The sequence below is a fragment of the Cupressus sempervirens genome, chromosome 1, assembly GCF_028749045.1.
Source record: "Cupressus sempervirens isolate cs-2001-9-10 chromosome 1, ASM2874904v1, whole genome shotgun sequence".
NCBI classification, from domain to species: domain Eukaryota; kingdom Viridiplantae; phylum Streptophyta; class Pinopsida; order Cupressales; family Cupressaceae; genus Cupressus; species Cupressus sempervirens.
The window spans coordinates 633,266,280-633,288,270 of NC_143118.1; the positions used below are offsets into that span (position 1 = coordinate 633,266,280).

General features: G+C 31.3%; 1 non-coding gene across 1 annotated transcript; it reads right to left on the reverse strand.

Annotated features, from left to right (window-relative positions):
• Positions 1-15,072: 15,072 nt before the first annotated feature.
• On the reverse strand, positions 15,073-15,146 carry TRNAN-GUU (transfer RNA asparagine (anticodon GUU)). The gene has a single exon. It is a non-coding gene; the product is annotated as a tRNA-Asn (tRNA).
• Positions 15,147-21,991: the final 6,845 nt, after the last annotated feature.

Sequence of the window (21,991 nt, forward strand, 5' to 3'; positions counted from 1 at the left end):
ATCCATTTTCCCAAAAGGGTCTATTAGCTGTGTCTGAACCCTGTGTCAAATGATAGTGTCAAATTATGTACATACAAATTATATCATACATATAAATCAAATATATATTTAAATTGTAACATACCTAAGACTCGCAACATGTAGGATCTATTGGTGTCTACACATCACCAAAATGTAACATACTATCACTCAAACCCTATAACACACACACACACACACACACACACACACACACACACACACACACACACACACACACACACACACACACACACGTATATATACATATATATGTATACACAAGTTAGATTGTATCAATAATATATGTTCCTATATGTTTAAGTGTAAATTTTACCATAATTAAAATAAATTTAAATATATAGACATATTTACCATAGCATCATGTAATTCTCTGTCAATCTAACTGATATCTAAATCATGTAATGATAAAGCATTATCAGCATCCAAGTTGATACTCTCATCTAAAAGCATAGAGGTAAATAGACTAGGATATCTAGTAGTGGAATCCTAAGTAGGGGGGTGTTGTAGGGTCCTAAGTAGCTGGGGATAGTGTAACCTCCTGATCTAGGGTCTTGAGTAGTTGGTAGATAGTGAACCTTCTAGCTATTAGGAGGTTGCATAGCATCAGGTATGGAAGGATGCTATGGTTGAGGAGTATTGCTCAATAATGCAAAATGATGTGTGGGAGGTAGTTCCTAAAACAACAAATAGAGAAGTAGTTGGATTATGTTGGATCTATAAGATAAAGCATGGTGTAGATTGTAGCATCAAGAAATACGAGGCAAGGTTCATGGCCAAGGGGTTCTCTCAAAAGGAGGGAATAGACTATAAGGAGAAATTTTCTCCAGTGGCTAGGTATACTTCTATAAGAGCTATGATCTCATTTGCAGCATAGATGGGATGGAAAATCCATCAGATCAATGTCAAGTTAACATTCCTAAATGGTGAGTTAAAGGAGGAGGTATACATAGAGCAACTAGAAGGCTTTGTAGCACACAACAAAGAGACCCACGTGTGCATATTGAAGAGAGAATTGTATGGACTCAAGTAGGCTACCAATGTATGGTATGAGTGCATTGATACTTACTTGTAAGAAATGGGCTTTGTGAAGAGTGAAGCAGATGCTAACTTCTACTACTTGGTGGTTGGGGGTTAGATTCTCATTCTTGTTCTTTATGTGTACAACTTGTTCTTACAGGTTCACTAGGGCTCATAGAAGACTACAAGAGGGACCTTGCAAAAGAGTTTGAGATGAAGGACTTAAGACATATGCACTACTTTCTACATGGAGGTGTGGGACAAATAGAGAGATTTTCCTTGGTTAAGGGAAATATTGCATTGAAATCTTGAAGAGATTTGAGATGGAGGATTGCAAAGCCATGTCTATACCCATGATCGTGAATTGGAGGAAGGTAGATATATCCAAGGAGAAGGATGTAGATCCCACCTTATACTGACAATTGATTGGTGCGCTTATGTATTTGGTCAACACTAGGCCACATATAGCATTTCCAGTAAGCTCTCTTAGTCAGTTCATGGCTGAACCAAAGAGAATGCATTGGATAGTGGCCAAGCATGTATTGTATTACTTGTGTGGTATAGTTAAGTATGGGATCAGATATATTTGAGGTGAAGGTATCAGGTTGATTGGTTATACTGATGCAAATTGAGTAGGAAGTACTATGGACAAAAGGAGCACTTTAGGGTGTTATTTTAGTTTGGGGTCAGGAGTTGTATCTTGGTTCAATAGGAAGCAAAAGTCTGTGACTCTAAGTTTAGTAGAAGCATAATAAAAAGTAGCTACCATGGTGACATGTGAAACTATATGGCTTTAGAAGTTGTTAGTAGCCTTGTTTGGTCAAAAGGTCAATACTACTGTGATACACTATGACAATTAGAGTTGCATCAAGTTGTCTAAGAATCTAGTGTTTCATGATAGGTCTAAACATATAGAAATCAATTATCACTTCATCAAAGATTGTGTACAATAGGGGGTTGTCTAGCTACAGTACATACCTATAGAGGAGAAAGTAGCAGACATTCTAACAAATGCATTGGGGAAGGCAAAATTCATCTTCTTTAGAAATAAATTGGGTGTCATGCAAAACAACTTCCTTGCTAGGAGGGAGTGTTAGTTTTAGGTAGCATAGACAAAAAAATGTCCATATGTGATTAATTGGAAAATAATTGTTAGAGTTAAAAAAAATATTTTTTAATTAGTTGACCCCTTCTAAAAGCCACTAGTAACCTATTGGTTAGGTTGTTTTAATCGAGAAGCAACTAGAAACATCTTGGTTACGAAGCAAGTAGAAATTTCTTGGTTAGGTTGTCTTGATCAAGAATGTAAGGCCCCTCCTTGCATGAACTTATTAAATATGAATTTCTCTATCAAATCTGTTGTAGGAGATTTGAATGGATATGGAGTAATGTTGATGTCCTAATGAAAATTGAGATCAACAGATACATTCATGCTTTAATACTTAAAGATTGGAGAACTACTATGTTGTCTCGACTGTTTAAACATTAATTTGCACTAACAATAATACAAGGTGTTTCACTTAATGATTATGTTATTGATCGTGTTACCTCAATGATTAGGATTCTATGCATTTAGATAGTTCAATATTCACTATTGGTGATGTTATGATGTTTAGGTATATGCATGCCTAACAATGATTTTTCTCGTACTTAATTTGAATTAATGAATAAGTTATATGTCATATTGATTATGAAATTTTTGATGATTAAATGTGAGTACAAATGAATTAAATAGTTAAGTAATTGAAGCATTATGTTCTGAGTTATGTGATTTCCCTGATAAGTTATATATATATATATATATATATATATATATATATATATATATATATATATATATATATATATATATATATATATATATATATATATATATATATATATATATATATATATATATATATATATATATATATATATGCATGAGATTTTCTTGAGCTACTGATGTGTGCAATGAGTGTGCAAGATATTTATTAGTTGGGGAATCTAACGGAGAAACGAAATTGATTCCTATGTGCCATTTGTGGAAACCATGTTGTTCGTATCTTAATTGTTTTGTGAGGTGTATGAATGTATCTTTCCGTGATTAGTAAATGTTAATGTTTTGTAATTGTGTTCTTATAGTGTCACTTGACACTCGTGGATTTGCATATGCATTTCAGCATGCTAGCTAGGATTAACTATATAACCTTTGGACCTAAGTCAAATTAAGTTAGCGTCTTTTTGCTAATTTGTTTCTTAATTGAGTTTAGTCACACCTAATTCGGATTAGTGCTTAATCTCCATTTTTAGAGTTGTGAGATGGTCCTAAATATTTCCTAGCTTTTGTTTGGTTTCAAATCTATTCCTAAGGTTTTAAATCATGAAATATTTATACCCAAGGGGTATGGGTATGGGTTGGGGACATTTTTCAACCCCTAAGCCCCTTTTATTGACTTTTGAGGTCACTCAAAAAGTCTATTTTTGCCTTTGTGCGAAAATTGAATATGGCTACCTTGAGTTGCATCACCTCAACTCCAATTAGTGGTTAACCTTAAGATTGGTTGAGTTAGAAACTTCTAGATTTGTAGGTGAGTGGGGGAAGTTATTGCTCTCTTTGGTGGTTGAATTTGGATCTCTTTTAGAGGCCCTTCTTGGAGTAGTTTTGGTTGTTACCCAATCTCTACTTTTAGAGAGGAGTCTTGGAAGGTTGAAGGCAAGGAAGGAAGGAAAAGCTCTTCTCAAGTTTGATCATTTACCATAACCTCTTTGTGAAGGTAGGAGTTCTTCATCTCCTTGTTTTCAGTTTTTTCATGCTTATGCTTTTGTGTTGTTATTGGTATGCTTGTATGTATGTTGGATATGTTTTGGGAAGGATTGAAACCATGTTTTCTTGAATGCTTTCCTTTCATGTTTCTGTTTGAATTTTGAAGTTTTCTTGTATGGGTGTTTTGGCATTACTCACCCTCGGATATGGCAGAAGTGGCCAATTTTGGGAAAGGGCTTCAGTTGGACTCCAACAGTGTAGAGTCTCTTCTCAGGATGAGAAGAGGGAGAGAGGGTAGGGTGTTATGGGCCCCTACCTATTAGCACAAACCATGTATGAGTTTTGGCATGTAAGAGTGGAAGAATGGAAGTTCTTGAGATATAGCCCCGATTGGGCACCTATTTTGGTGTTGTGTCTGACATCTCCTAGTGGAAAAATCCACCTTTCCCTAGTATTGATTCAATGTTGAATCCTGTTGTGAAAACCCAATATGGAAATGAATGTCTGATTTTGTTCCTTGTTATGTTTGTTTGTCACCTAGCCAATTTTTGTTTCCTCCACAATCTCAGCGATGCATTGCAAAAAATGAAAGGGATTCCTTGTTAAGGGCCATGATGGAAATGTATATTGATTTTGAAATTTAATTATGTTTGGGATTAGAATCTTGTGTAGAAATGTATTTTTAAACTTTTTTTGAAGTGGCAACGAATTTGAGTTTTCTTACTAGTTCTTTCTCGGCAGAGCCTTTGAACTAGGTAGTTTAATAGAAAAAGAGATTTAGTAAATATTCTTGCCTTGAGTCTTATAGCTTTGTTTTCAGTTTGCATATGTTATTTCAAAATCAGATGTGATGGTGTTACCTTACTACACATTTTTATGACTGCTAATCACATTCGTTTAATTTAGATTAATCAGATAACATGTTGATATATACTTAGCTATGCAATTTCAAGTTTAAAATATGTTAAGAAAATTTTCATTTGAGTGGTGCTTAAATTTTATAATTATACATGTGCACGAGGAAGTTAAGTGAATTTATTTCAATACTTGTTTATTACATTTAATCCTATTATCACTTTTAAATATTAAAACAAAAATTGTTGGTGTTTTTGGGCATGACATTTTGGTATTAGAGCCTAGTTTCATGACACTGGAGCAATAATGGACCCATGTAAAGTGTAGACATTTAAAACTTCATGAATTAAACCTCCTCTCACATTTTCATATTTGATTAGTGTAAATCTGACGAAATGATAAAAATATATAGGCTTCTCTATAAGTTCTTGTTAAAAATTCAATATTCAAACTTACACTTTCAACAATATTGCATTTCGAACTATAGTCCTTATTGGAACCATTTGTAAAACCACTTTAAATCACTGCTCTGCTATAGGGAAATAAAAATATACCATGCAAACAAATCTACGAGAAAACTTTAGTGTGAAGGAAAGAATGTAGGATTCATATTTTTAGTGTTCTCATTTAGTTACTAAATGCAATTATAGATAGGACCCTATGGTTCTTGATTAATCCGATGCACATTCTAATATGTGTATGTTATTGCTCTTTTTAAGTATGGTGGAAGAGATCCACTTATTAAACCCCTAAGAGAAAGAAAACCTAGTAGAACTAATATTTTTTTAATCCATGAACCTCCTAGTTGTTGTATTGATTTTCTAATTCCTTAAATTAAATGGTGCTTAGTAAACTCCTAGTAGCCTTATGCCCTTCTCAATGCTTATAAATTTGTAAAGTATGTTAATGCTATCTAAGAAAGTAAATAAAGAAAGCAAGAGAAATTTTCTCAAAATACATATTCCCCATACATTTCCTGGGAGAGCACATTTGCTCCGTGAAAAATGTATGGGAAAATAAAATTGTCTTCAAAAGTGGAAACAGAGAATATTCTCAAAGATATTTCCCCTTGACAAAAAAAATATATAAAAAGAGTAATAATAATAATAAAGAAATAAATCAATCAATCAATAAACTCAAATATCCTAAGCTAACCACCCTCCTAACTTCCACCTACCCATCCCCTCATTCATAACTAAAGCCCATGTGTTATGGGACGCAAGACAGAAAGTGGGGAGTGGTTGCTTGGGAAAAGAGTCAAGCAAGTAATCAATACCAAGAAGAATAAATATAAAAATTTACATGGATCCTCCACCTCCTCTCTTTTCAAAGTTTGGACATAGCCTTTGGTGACTTCAGCGAATGCATTAAGTTTTTGACCATTCATCCACCTTTATTCAGTTTCAAACAAAAAAAATACCTTCTAAATTTGTGTGCCATATCTTTTCATTCCTCTTGCAAGGCTAGTACGAATTTTCTTCATCATGTATTTAAGTTGTTTTGTTTGATTAAAAACATAAATAATCGTATCTCTTTCACTTGCTGGCGTACCATTTTCCTTGGTTCACGTGCAATTTGGGGGGGAAAGCTAGTGGGCAGGCATTTTTAATGTCGTTTGAAACAAAGGAGGGGGGAGGTGACTTGTTTAAATTTTGAGTTGACAAGGATCTTTAACCCTCCTATCCCCCTCCATGTTTTTTTTTTGTTTTTTTTGCAACACATTGTTGACTTTGGGACCACGTACAACCCCACTTGGACATGCGCTTGGAATTGCGCCCATGTCTGGGAAAGTGGGCTCCCACATGGGAAGGTGGGGAAAGGGGTTAAGGGATGTAGGGAGTAATTAGGAAGTAGTTAGGAGTTATGTTAGATGTTTTTTTTTATTTTTATTATTATTATTATTATTATTCTTGTCAGTTTAGTAAGTTTATTTGTAGTTTTAGATTTTAGTTGTTTTATGATAATAGTAATTAGTATGTTTTAAATATTAATATATTTTAAATATTGTTAATTTAGTTTAGTTTTTAGTTAAAGTGTATTTAGTTGTTATTGTGGATTAGTAAGTAATTTTGGTATTTTGTTAGTTAGTTCTATTTTATATTAATATTTTAGTCATTAATAATTGTTCCTAATTAAAAGGTGTTAAAGTTAGATATTAAAATTAGTTGGTTAGTTAATTTATTTAGATTATGTTAAAATTTGAGATTAAGGTTTATTGTTAAATGTTAAGTTATTTTTAAGTTAAGTAGTGGTAAGGATTGCTAGGGGTTTTGTGTTAGAATAAATATCATTAGATTTTAATTATTTGTAGCAAGTTAAAAAAAGTAAAGAAAATAAAAATAAATTTAGTTGTTAATTTTTAAATGTTACTAAAAATTGATGATTATTATTTTGAAAATTAATAATTAGATTTTAGATGAAAATGATTATTTATTTTTAAATATGAATGTTAAATTTTTGGAGATAGAAATATTGGGGTAAGTTTTATGTTGTATTAAGTATGCTTAGTGTTAGGATTTAATAAAAGTTTAAAGTGGTTAAACAATAACGAGATTTAATTATTATTGTTTCAAGTTATATTAAATAAGTTTTTAAGTAAATTATGAATGGAAGCTTTATTTATAAAATCAATTGTTAGTTAGAATATAGATATATTCTCTTGTTGTTTTTTCGAAAGAATATAGGGATTAACATAGTATCGTTTTAAAAGGGGGTTATCAAAGGTTTCTTGTATAACCAACTTGATGGTAGCATAGGGTTATTTTTTGCTAAGTAATATGTTGTAATTGTTTTAATGACAAATATCTAATGCCTTGAATTCGATTAAAATAGGTTATGATAATATGTGGAATTCAATTTTAGTATGTTATGATAGATTAAATTTTTAATGCTGAATTAGATTCCCCTTAGGAATTGATCTAGTATAGTATTAAAGGGGTAGCATCATAGTTGACATGTGAACTTGGAAACCCTAAAATGTAATTTGAACTGGAAGTCGTACCTTTGCATTTGAACCTAAATGTTAATCCATCAACTCAAGATCCCTACAATGAATTTGGGAGACCTAAGATTCCTCATTTTCCTTAGAGACCTTGGTATGGCCGCATTATGTCAGTAATGTAAATTTTGTGAGTAATTGGATTTATTTCCTTATTTGTTTGATTTTAGCTTTTGGTATTTTAATGTTCTTTTTTTTTTGCCAACAGTATGATGTGGGGTTGTTTAGCCAACCGTATTATTGATTATTCTATTTTGCCTCTTGGTTATGTCTTTATTCCTTGAGTAAAATTTTACTTTTGTGGCCACTCTTTATTTCTTTACTTCTTTTGTTTCATACTTTTGCGGTGGATGTTTCATCCTTGCTGTTGAAATTAAATTTTGGGGCACTTTCTTCTAAATGTTGTTGACAAAAGTGACATATGATGGGCCTACCAGAGGGATTCATGACAATTAAGTGGATGTGTAACACTAGGGTATGGGGTTATCAGTAAGAGTATTCATGCCCCACCCTTTCCCAAGACTTTGAGATTAAGAGCAATGAATATTTGTTGACTATTATGAGTGCTAGATTGCACCCCAACATAAATATGGTTAAAGGTTATAAGTGAACTAAATGAAGTTCTAGATGAAAAGGTGTAGGTGTAGCGATGGGTTGTTTAGTATCCTATCGAGAAATTGGTACGTCGTAGAAACTCTAAAGTAACAATGTTTAACCTTGAATAAAGGGACAAGTTGCTTATTATGAAACCTCGTTTGAGGGAATCTCATACAACTATTACTCTATGAGTGGGTACGTGGAATTCGAAATACCTTGTTTTTGTTATTGTTATTAGAGACTTGATAAGTATTTTATAAGAGATTAGAATGTTGTTTATATATGACCGATATGTTTTAAGGAATAATTGACCCTGGAAAATGTAACCACGTCAAAATTTTGGATTGAACTTCTCTTTTAACAATGGTAATCAGACAAATATGTTATCTCCCTGTGTATGTATGATAATTAGTAATCATTCTTTTAATAAGAGTAAATCTTGGAATAAGTCTAGATAAGGGTTAGCATAGAATGAACATTTTAGTTGTGCAACTTCTAGGAGGAAGTCAAAGGCTAGTGGGGGAGGATGTAAGGTCCCTCCTCACATGTACTTATTAAATATGAATTTCTCTATCAAATCTGTTGTAGGAGATTGGAATGGATATGGAGTAATGTTGTAAGTTTTAGATGTTCTAATGAAAATTGAGATCAACAGATACATCCATGCTTTAATACTTAAAGATTGGAGAACTACTATGTTGTCTCAACTGTTTAAACATTAATTTGCACTAACAATAATACAAGGTGTTTCACTTAATGATGATGTTATTGATCGTGTTACCTCAATGATTAGGATTCTATGCATTTAGATAGTTCAATATTCACTATTGATGATGTTATGATGTTTAGGTATATGCATGCCTAACAATGATTATTCTCATACTTAATCTGAATTAATGAATAAGTTATATGTCATATTGATTATGAAATTTTTGATGATTAAATGTGAGTAGAAATGAATTAAATAGTTAAGTAATTGAAGCATTATGTTCTGACTTATGTGATTTCCCTAACAAGTTATATATATATATATATTTTCTTGAGCTACTGATGTGTGCAATGATTGTGCAAGATATTTATTAGTTGGAGAATCTAACAGAGAAACGAAACTGATCCCTATGTGCCATTCGTGAAAACTATGTTGTTCGTATCTTAATTGTTTTGTGAGGTGTATGAATGTATCTTTTCATGATCAATAAATGTTAATGTTTTGTAATTGTGTTCTTATAGTGTCACTTGACACTCGTGAATTTGCATATGTATTTTAGCATGCTAGCTAGGATTAACTATGTAACCTTTGGACCTAAGTCAGATTAAGTTAGTGTCTTTTCGCTAATTTGTTTCTTAATTGAGTTTAGTCACACTTAATCCAAATTAGTGCTTAATCTACATTTTTAGAGTTGTTAGATGGTCCTAAATATTTTCTATCTTTTGTTTGGTTCCAAATCTATTCCTAAAGTTTTAAATCATGAAATATTTATACCCAAGGGGTATGGGTATGGGTTGGGGACATTTTCCAACCCCTAAGCCCCTTTTATTGACTTTTGAGGTCACTCAAAAAGTCTATTTTTGCCTTTGTGCGAAAATTGAATATGGCTACCTTGAGTTGCATCACCTCAACTCCACTTAGTGGTTAACCTTAAGATTGGTTGAGTTAGAAACTTCTAGATTTGTAGGTGAGTGGGGGAAGTTATTGCTCTTTTTGGTGGTTGAATTTGGATCTCTTTTAGAGGCCCTTCTTGGAGTAGTTTTTGTTGCTACCCAATCTCTACTTTTAGAGAGGAGTCTTGGAAGGTTGAAGGCAAGGAAGGAAGAAAAAGCTCTTCTCAAGTTTGGTTGTTACCCAATCTCTACTTTTAGAGAGGAGTCTTGGAAGGTTCAAGGCAAGGAAGGAAGGAAAAGCTCTTCTCAAGTTTGATCATTTACCATAACCTCTTTGTGAAGGTAGGAGTTCTTCATCTCCTTGTTTTCAGTTTTTTCATGCTTATGCTTTTGTGTTGTTATTGGTATGCTCGTATGTATGTTGGATATGTTTTGGGAAGGATTGAAACCATGTTTTCTTGAATGCTTTCCTTTCATGTTTTTGTTTGAATTTCAAAGTTTTCTTCTATGGGTGTTTTGGCATTTCTCACCCTCGGATAGGGCAGAAGTGGCCAATTTTGGAAAAGGGCTTTAGTTGGACTCCAACAATGTAGAGTCTCTTCTTAGGATGAGAAGAGGGAGAGAGGGTAGGGTGTTATGGGCCCCTACCTGTCAGCACAAACCACGTATAAGTTTTGGCATGTAAGAATGGAAGAATAGAAGTTCTTGAGATGTAGTCCCGATTGGGCACATGTTTTAGTGTTGTGTCTGACATCTCCTATTGAAAAAATCCACCTTTCCCTAGTATTGATTCAATGTTGAATCCTGTTGTGAAAACCCAATATGGAAATGAATGTCTGATTTTGTTCCTTGTTATGTTTGTTTGTCACCTGGCCAATTTTCGTTTCCTTCACAATCTCAGCGATGCATTGCAGAAAATGAAAGGGATTCCTTGTTAAGGGCCATGATGGAAATGTATATTGATTTTGAAATTTAATTATGTTTGAGATTAGAATCCTATGTAGAAATATATTTTTAAACTTTTGTTGAAGTGGCAATGAAGCCAATTTTTCTTACTAGTTCTTTCCCGGCAGAGCCTTTGAACCAGGTAGTTTAATAAAAAAAGAGATTGAGTAAATATTCTTGCCTTGAGTCTTATAGATTTGTTTTCAGTTTGCATATGTTATTTCAAAATCAGATATGATGGTGTTACCTTACTACACAGTTTTATGATTGGTAATCACATTTGTTTAATTTAGATTAATCAGATAACATGTTGATATATACTTAGCTTTGCAATTTTAAGTTTAAAATATGTTAAGAAAATTTTCATTTGAGTGGTGCTTAAATTTTATAATTATACATGTGCACGAGAAAGTTAAGTGAATTTATTTGAATACTTGTTTATTACATTTAATCCTATTATCACTTTTAAATATTAAAACAAAAATTGTTGATGTTTTTGGGCATGACAAAGAAGCAACTAGAAACCTCTTGCTTAGGTAGTATAAAAGGGGGTCAAGGGAAGCTTTTGGAGAATAGAATAAAAAAAGAACAACAAGAAGTTGTAGAAGCATTTGCAATGTTAGCAAATGAGTTTGTTGTGATAGAAAATAGTCTTGCAGTGTTAGCAAAGGTGCAATGATAGTGTTTGGGATAGCAATGGAGAATACTAGTGGGAGAAATTAGGAGGTTGTCTAAATTCTACTAGTTAGAGACAAGGAATTTTGTATCTCTTGATTTGCTAAAGTTAATACAATTCCTCATCTATAGAACGAGTTTTCCCTTAGGGGTATTTCCAAGGATGATTTGTCCAAAAATATTATGTTCTTTGTGTTTAGAATTTCATTCTGTATTTTATTGGTGAAGTTGCAGCTGTGTTATTTTCGATATTAGTTGTGAATTTGTTTTTAGCAGTTTAATAATCATTTGTGATAGGAGATTAATAATCATTTACTGCAATAGTAATTTTGATAGGAGAAAGCAATGGTAAGAGGGAGACTATTATATTATAGAGTAGTTTGATATTTGTATAAAATAAAAAATGTTATAAATTAATTAAATTTATATTTTTATTATTTTGATTCACACATATAAATTTATATTTCAATTTTATTTAAAAACTAATGGAAAAAGTGTTAGTTAGTAAGTTAACAAGAACCTAAGAAAATGAAATAGAGATAGGGAGAGGGAGAAGGATACATAATATAGAGATGGAGAGGAAGAAAGGAAGAGTGTTATAAGAGATTAAACATAGATAGATACTACAATATGAACAAAAGTAGAAGAATTTCTAGATAGAATACTTTTTAAAACTTTACTAGCAAAAGGTTATTTTTTTTTCACGTGTAGTGAATTCTTTATAGACTTCCATGATGTAGGAGTAGAAAGACCCACTTAAAAATAACATGTACAAAGAATACAAATGTATGTGCAATGTGAGAAAATGAATGATGATGCATCATAATGGATTCTATTTCTATTTTATTATAAAATATTAAATGATATAAGGTAAGTAGAATATGAAAAATTATTTCTCATTTGAATTTCTATTCATATTATTATAAATTTTATATTAATCTTTTTGCATTGATATTACAAAAAATAATGAATTAAAAGAATCTAATATATGAATTAATCTAACAAAAAATTAAATAACATAATTTTTTTATTATTTTCATAATTTTCAGTAATTTATTATCTTCTAAAAAAATTAGAAAAGATTAAATGTTAACCCATTCCTTAAACATAAGATTTATATTAATTTGGAAAAACAAAATTAAACTGAAGTATTCTAATAATTGTTGTTTCTTAATTAATGTATTCCCATATATTTTAGCCTAAGAATGTGAGTACAAATTTGAGTAGGGGTTATCTAGAACCAAAAAATTATAATAATTATCATTTTTAAATAATGATGGAACAATTAGGATACATGAGGGGACAAATAGATAATAGCTAAATAGATCTAGATAGATGGGTATATGATCCATAGATGGGAAGATAATAGAGAGTCTATATGTGTGAGTAAGAAACATATATAGGTAGGGATAGGGAGATAGAGAGGGGAACCAACAATTGAAATTGGTAAAATAGAGAGGCAAGGACTAAAATTTACAAATGAGTCCCAATTAGAACCTCTAGATGGTCTATGTATTCAACCTATTTTTACTTTCCACAAGCACTCTAGAATATAAAATAATCCATACACAATTATATAAGAAATAATAGAAACTTGCTAAGATAAAATGATATGTCGAAAAAAAGGTAATTGTCTAGTATTAATTTATTTTAACGTAATATTTTTTATCAACTTGATATTTTCTCCTTTGTGGAAATGATGGTACTGATCTATTTTTTCTGATTTCACTTATTGTTCATAGATTTCTTTTATTCTTCCTAGTTTGTAACTTTGTAGTTCACTTTAAGGTTTTCCTAATCAGTTGTCTGGTACAATTTAAGTTTTTCTTGATGTTTTGAGAATTAAAACATTGGATAAACTAAAATTCATACCAGACAGGTTGATTGTAGAAAGGTTACAGTGAATTGTTTTATTCAGCCATGAGATAACATCACAAAACTATGAATTTGTCTATGGATGAATTTTTAGGGGTACTTGTTGCTGACAACACATTGAAATCACCATGATGTTCAATGGACGCAATCGGGTCTCTTTATCTAATTGCCCTTGTAAGTGGATTCAGACCAGTTCGATCATCAGAAGACAACATGGGGTTTTGGGATCACCTTTCAGAATTATACAAATTCTTCATGTGGGTTGGTTAGGTCTATGATATTGATATTGATTTCATATAGAAAATTTTCATCTTTTAGAAGTCTAGTAGATGTACCCTAATTAAATAAAAATAAAAGTTTATTGAAGACCGATTTTGAAACAGATTCCTTAACTCAAATATATTTAAAAAATTACCTTCAATTTTATGAAGTAAATTTTTTATATATTATCATTCAAAGACATGCCTAAATCATGAAGATATTGTTGGAATATTAATTGTAGTTGACATTTGCCTCTGGAGCCAAATGCCCCTGACGGATTGCAAAACAAAAAGAAAACATGAATGCGGTAAGTGAGTTTTCAAATTTGGAAAAGAGGGAGAAATTTTTTGTAGTAGAAGACAAAAAAAGAATGTCACACATTCATTCGTATAGTTGAAGTTCAGCAGATCAGAGAGAAGTTGTAGAGAAAAGCAAAGTAGAAAGAAGGTGATCAACAGATCTAGTCGTTGTAGAGATAGAAGGAAGCTTGTTACATGATTGCAGTTGCACATGCTCCTTTGTGTCATTCTGTAAGTTCATAGTTTATTGTTTGATACAACCTGTGAAGCAGTGATTGCTCCAGGCACCATTGTTTGCAGCCATTAGAGCTGCAAGTTTAAAGTTTTTTTTTGAAATATTGAAGTTGTTTAAAGTTTAGGGTTATTTTAGGGTTTTCTGGTTGAAGCCGAATGCTCCCAGATTTTGTAATGATTTAATCAAAGTTGAATAGAAAGCAAGCAAGCATACTTGAATCCATTTTTCTTCTATTCATTGTATTTGAGAAGTTTGTTTGGAAGTTTCAAGCTTTGGTTCTCTGGTTTTAATGGTGGAAAAGTTCACGTTATAGTTCTGTCACTCGGTATTGTCTTTGGTAGAAGTCTTTTTCCTGCAGTTCAAGCCGAGCTCACTCGGCATCTTCTTCTAATGAGCTCCACTCTATAGTGGCTACCGAGTTCACTCAGTACCTTCTTCTACGGAGCTCCACCCTCCAGTGGCTACCGAGTTCACTCGGCATCCACACTACTGAGCTCACTCGACATCCATTGATGCCAAGTTGTTCTTCATTTTTTGAGTTTCGAGTTCACTCAGTACCTTCTTCTACGGAGCTCCACCCTCTAGTGACTACTGAGTTCACTCGACATCCACACTACTGAGCTCACTCGACATCCATTGATGCCGAGTTGTTCTTCATTTTCTGAATTCACTCGGCAATAGTATTTGCCGAGCATTATTTAGAATTGTGAAATTGATTTTTAGAATTGATAATATATTTCTCAGATATATATATCCAACTTGGAGAAAGCTAAAATTTAACTGCCCGCTCATTCTGTAACTGTAATCATTTGATCATATGTCAACTCATGCTGTAATCTTCTGACTCAATATAATCAGCTTCCTACAAAAGAGGATCTACAAACAGATTACTCGATTACTCAATATGGGAAAGAAATCAAACAAACGCTAGAAGGAGGGCTTGAACCTCCGACCTTGTGGTTAACAGCCACACGCTCTAACCAACTGAGCTATTCCAGCTTATTTTCGAAGTCTCCGTTACAAATTTTATTAAAAATATGTAATAAGAGCAATTTACGAGATAGAAAGAGTTCAAAAACCCATAACATCTTTATGAGAAAAGATTCATCCTTTGGAAAGGTCCCACCGAGATTTGAACTCGGGTTACTGAATTCAGAGTCCAATGAATTATGGATTGCAATATATGAAACTAAATTCTCTGCTGTGTTTCCTTCAATGTTTTTTTGAGGCAGAGAGCCTGGGAGATTAGTTGGTTTGAAGATAAAATGAAAATGCAAGATCCACCAAAAGATCCAAAACTTTCTTTGTTTGCAGTTCAAAAGGTCGCATATATGCATAGCAATACATATGAGAAAATGAGCATTAACAATTGCAATAGATGCAAGCTCCAGGATTCTTGAACAAAAACTTCTGGTCATCCAACCAAAACCTGGGATTCATACAACACAAATATGAGAAAAAAAATTACTGCAGCATTGAATAATTTTTTATATTTACTTGGGAATCATTTTATATTCTTTAAAATCTCCTATTGTAGAGGAGAGGCCCATAAATTTATCTGAGCTTTGCAGAAGCCGCCCTTTTCCTACTTGAATCTTTGAGACGGCCCACATCAGTTGACAGCACAAAATTTTGCCAAAAAATGTCTTTCTGCTTACAAGTTAATTGGCAATTTGCAGATTGGTTTTTTGTTTTAGTGTTAATTAAAGAGAAACAATGGGATATATTGATTTTTAGATGAAAACAGTTAACTATTCCTATAATATTATAAGCTTATTCAAACGTTAATTTGGAAATAAAAACACAGAGATTATTTTGTTTTTAGTTAAAGAGATATTCAAGAAAACAAAGATATTGAAGGACTGTTGGTTGTATGATAGAGTGAGTAGCTTTCATATATGTAGATTGGTTGTTATAAACTCAAAGCTATTAGTGAATTTTTAAATACTAAAACCCATATTTTCTTTTACCATTTCTGTGTGATATATAAATGTGAAGTCTCCTCTTAATTTCGCTTGCTTTTTGTGTAAGCACGCTGGACTTGGCAGCGACCTTCAGGAATTGGAAGAGTCAATTAACAGAAGATGAAAGGAGGACAGGATTCCCACAACTATATATATAGAGAGAGAGAGTTTACAGATATTAAGGCTTTAATAAAATTCGAATACTTATTATATAATATAATATTATTGCATTATTTTGATTAGCCAAGATGCTACTTCAGTCTCATACGAGACCCAATCAAAAAGTGCAACATATAAAGTCTATGTAATTCACCATTTAAAAATAAAATAAAATAACCTATTACTCGTTCTTGCTGTCCCACCTGACCGGTTTTGATCGGATGTTAAGATGTTACTTATTTTCATCGCCATAATCAGAGTTTTTCACCTTGGCAGATAATATTTTAATTAAACAAATTTATTATTAGCAATATTGTTTTTCTTAATACCATTGTAATTCGCCATTTAATAATGGAAATCCAACTGCTGACAAAAAAATTAAAAAATTTATTACAATAGATATTCAGTAATTGTATTTGCGATAACAATGCCATCCGTTTTAGAAACTATTTTCTGTAACTGTCTCCTGATATACATTGCATGCATTGATTGTAATTCGACATTGTTTGCAACTCTCAAACTTGCAAAGTAAGTTAGATCTTTCTGCTTTGTGCCAATTATTTGTTTCTTACTGTTTGTCATTACATTTTCATAATTCTATAGTATTATTTGGTTTGAAACAAGGAATTTTGCAGCTAACGAATTGTTAGGGAGATGCAAAGAATTTGAGACCAGTTGGGAACCATTTCAACCAGGTTCCAAATCTGACTTTCTTTGCACTTATTAAATTACATTTTCTTCTCAATGTGTATGAATGTCTGTTGCATTTAATTTTCTTGTCAATGTGTATGAATGTTGAAAGATGGAAGAGAATGGTGGTTTTAGTTCAATTTTTATATGTAGAAATTTGCCTTGTTTGAGTTTGCCGCAATGTTGAAAGATGGAAGAGAACAACGGTTTTAGTTCAATTTTTATATGTAGAAATTTGCCTTGTTTGGGTTTGCCACAAATTAGGATAGATTGTTGCATTTTCTCTCTATACTAAGGAATCTCCTCTTCATCCTGAACTCCTTGTGGGTTCCAAAGTCAATTTCAAACTACATGAGGGTTTTCTATTTGCAAATTAGAGATTTACTAGTTATCTTCACCCTAATCATATTTATACCCAATTCTAGCTATACTTATGGTAAAAACCTATACAATAGGCATAATAAATCTATAATGATTTAATATCTAGTTTAGTAGTAGGATTATGAACCAATTTGATTTAAGGGTCAAGTTAAATTTCTTTAATAATACTAAGTTGGAGTCTACCTAAAATTAAATTTGAGGTACAAAATTGTGTAAATCTCTATTAATAAATAATATACTTAGTTAATCTTGATTGTCCATTTATCCTTTCATTCTAGGTAACTAAATTTTATATACTTTTTACAATCAGTCTTTATATATATGTGAATAAATTAGGGAAGAACTCATGACAGAGGAAATAATCATATACCCAACTTGAATATTTTGATAAATATTTCTCACGAATTATCTATATATATATATAAGCATAATTATGCTATCATAAGTAGTCAGAAGCATTCTTATACTAAATATTTGTATTGTTTTGCCCAACTGTAATGTTATGTAAATGTCATGTTTTCCCATTCAGGTGGTATAAGCCCTGCCAAGAAATGTTCCTTGAATATTGAATCATAAATTGTAGGTGCAAAATCCAGATAAACATCTGCCCATATATCTACTCAATAAGTTGCTAATATGCTCTATGAGATTTAAAGTGTAAACAAATTAGGTATTTACTTGGCTTATACATTGTTTATGTGATAGTCTGTGCAAATAACAAATTGTGTCTAAGAGTTTTATCAAAGAACAAATTACCTATATTAAGGATTTCTATGTTGTAAGGAATCAATATGTACGTATTGTCCTTACTCAGATTTCTAGAATAAGAACATAGACAAATAGCCGAAATGAAATTATATTTAAAATATTTTTCTAGAATCATTTACAAAATCTAAAGACAATGTTTCTTATTGAAACTTTTATATGTTATTCCTTGACTTATCCTTCTATGCATCACAACATGTATGCCTCCTTGCTACAATGGGTCTTATTTTGAAATATTCATTCTTGGCTATGTGTTTCTTGCTAATTTTACTAACTTGTGCTCCCATTTACCCCTATTTTTTTTCACAATTGTACATTTACTTATCATGGTTGAGGAATGAACCTACCTATTCAAGATCTCATGTCAAAATCTTGTCCTATTTCAAGAACTCAACCACAACCACTCACAATGCCCCATCCTTCCCTTCTACACATCTACCTCCTAGATTTCCCCATCATTTCTTTTCCTATCCAAGATATGTTGGTGTTACTAGCATCATGAATAAGTAAAAAATTAGCTAACATATTCATTCTGACATAAAAATAATTGCATTGATCTTGTACTACATCATGGACATACCTTTGCCAATGATATTTTATTTTTTCAATCTATGTAGCTGATGAAACTTGCATAAGTTTCATATTTCTATTCTGCTTCACCAATTGAATTAATTAGGGTTAGGGATTCATACATGTAGATTGATTTCTTCTATTGTGGTGAGCAATCGATAGATTTACTCTCTCTAATATTTGAATCTCTAGCACATAGAAAATCTTAAAATCTTGAATATGCATGCACGTTGTTCCAAAGTCACGGTTTTGCATACAAAATTTTATGTGTTTGTATGCCATAAATTCATGACTCCTTTGAAACCCCTCTAGAGGCAAATAACAAATCAAATTCATATTGTTTTGTGTATAATAATATAATTCTTATGAATTTTGTTGATAGTCCATCCCAAGAATGTTAGAATAAGCATGTATATTCACGCTGAACTAGTGTCCAAAGTAATTCATAAAGAGAAATCTGTGCATGCTTATAGCTCTTTCATTATGTTTATGAATTAAATTAATTACATTGTAGGTTCATTTGCATTGCTTGGATTCCATCAATAAATAACGAATTCTATTGAGGAATATTAATAGTGATCCATCTTCTTATTCACGTTCTTGCATGCTTCATCAAAAAAAATCTAAAATCTAAAATGGCATTTGTACATAATTATTGTCCCTTTAATTGTCTTTGCTTTGAATAACTCATGTTGGATAACAATTCATTCTAGTTGAAGATAAAATAACTCTGCCTTTGGTCCATAATCAACCTTATACCTTATCACGATTTGTGACAAGCAAGCTAATGTGCATATCTTCTCATATAACAGAGTACCCTTTAACACCACTATTAACTTGTACTATAAATCAATTTCTAGAAATCCTCTACAAAATGTGTGTTTTGATGAGCATGTCTTGATATAGCTATGTTACTATTGTGTCATTTCTATAAGTATATTTTGAAAGAAGTTTTAACTAAGTTATTATATTCCCATTTTCAATCATTCTTGACTCCTTTGAAACCCCTCTCCAGACAAATAATAGATCAAATTCATCTTACCCTATTAGTCCAATGTAGAATATTTACTTTGGCTAACACAATTAATGGGTGTACTTATAGTATCTTACATGAATGCAACTACTATGCCAAATATCTATCTTACATTAAGTATGGTAGGATCATAATATATATAAATATTACTATAGGAAATCATGAGCAAGTGGCTGATGTGGAAGTTGGAGAGGGTTTTTTTGATATTGGGAAAAGTTTAGGCTGACAATCATATATAGAAAGTTGTCCATGCCATTTTCCTATAAAATAGCCATAATAAATCTATAATGTTCAATTAAACCTCAAACCTTATCATAAACTAGAATTTATCATAAAGATTAATTTCTAACTCAAATTATTATTTATTCATAATGGTAACCTCAATGAACACTATCCATATTCAAACAGATTTCCAGAAACAAATTCCCACTATAACAATTGAATAGTTCAATTGACGCACTCTCAATATATCTCGACCTCTAAAAACTTCTTTTGAGGTAACATAATTTTTCAAGAGAAGGAAACCGTAATGGCCATGATTGTTAGGCATCAGCTCATGTTGCACCTAAAACTGTGATGAAGATAGACAATATTCAAAATTGAAAATTGAAAATATTCAAATGCACATATGAATTTATTATTAGACAAGAGACTCTTCAGTCTCGTAAGAGTATGTGCAAAAAATTAATTTTGTAATTATTTATTTAAATATAATTTAATTTTCTTTCCTATCTATGCTTGCATTTTGGTAAATCTTTCCTTCTACATTTGAAATTGATATTCAACATTAAAAAGAACAATAGTTTCAGTGTATGTAAATCTGTGTTTCCTTGAGATATTTGTTTGTTGATGTCTCTGAGGGTTTAAACATATGATTGGGTTTACCAGGAATCAATTTCCCTTAAAGTAATCTTGGAGGCTAATATCGTTAAAAGACCTTATATGGAAATACACAAGGTTACATTAATCTTCTTCATAAGCCCGAGATTTTTGCATCAAACTAGTTACAACTTAGAATGGAATGACTATCCTCAATCTTAAATTTTGCTGAGAGATCTGTTCATAAATACTTCATTACCAAGATGAGGGAAATGTAAACATTTTAGTCAGTGAATGTTTAATCTGGTCTCAAGCTATTGATTGTTGTGTGTGGGTTGTATGTTTCCTCTTTATAGAGTCTATTACCGTACTTTAGTTTGATAGTTATTTGCTTATGTGTTTAGGTGAGAACAATCATTTTTTAAATTTTTCATTTCTTTGTAGAATCATAGTTTTGTATTATGAGATATAACTGTCATACTCATAAATCAATACCTTCTCAATATTAATGTACTTTAGTTTAATAGTTAATTGATTTATTACAATTATTTTATAGGTTTATGGTTATTGATTTATTATGGTTATTTTATAGGTTTTACGAAGGCTTCAAATTGATAGTTGAATTGAGAGATTACATCATTTGAAATTGGAGACATTGATTGCTAGATGCATTCAAACTAGGTAGAAAATAATTAGTATTAGACCCAAAATAATTGAACATCAAGAAATTTCCAATTGCAAAATAAAGAATAAATTATGATTGTAAATTTGAAGTAAGATATATGTAATAAAAATCAGCTAGAATCTATCATAAACTATATCATAGTATCAATATTATCAATCAGGGATGAGTTTGGATTAAGGTTTCATTCCACATAGGCTTAGATTTTCATTTAATTTAAGTTAAACAATAATGTCTCATTGGTTCAGATTTAGGGTTACTGTTCTGTTTTCTTTATGACTATGGTTGGAATTGTGGTTTGGTAGCTATATTTGTGTTTTAATTTGCAAATAGAGATTATAGTTGCAACTATTGAATATATATATTTTTTTCTATTACAATTTCATTTAAATGTTTAAATTATAAAATTAATCTTTTATAAAATATTTTCAAGGTTAAGTTGTATAACATGGATTTTCATTATGGGATGAAAGTAGAAGTGTGTTGTGATGAATTGAGAGATTACATAGTTTGAGATATTGATTGTTAGATGCATTTAAACTAGGTAAAAAAATAATTAGTATTAGACCCAAAATAATTAAACATAAAGAAATTTTCAATTGCAAGATAAGGAATAAATTATGAATGTAAATTTGAAGTATTTAAATTTAAAAATATGTAATATTAGATTGATAGCTGAATTGAGAGATTACATAGTTTGAAATTTGAGACATTGATTGTTAGATGCATTCAAACTAGGTAGAAAATAACCATAATTAGACCCAAAATAATTAATTAAAAA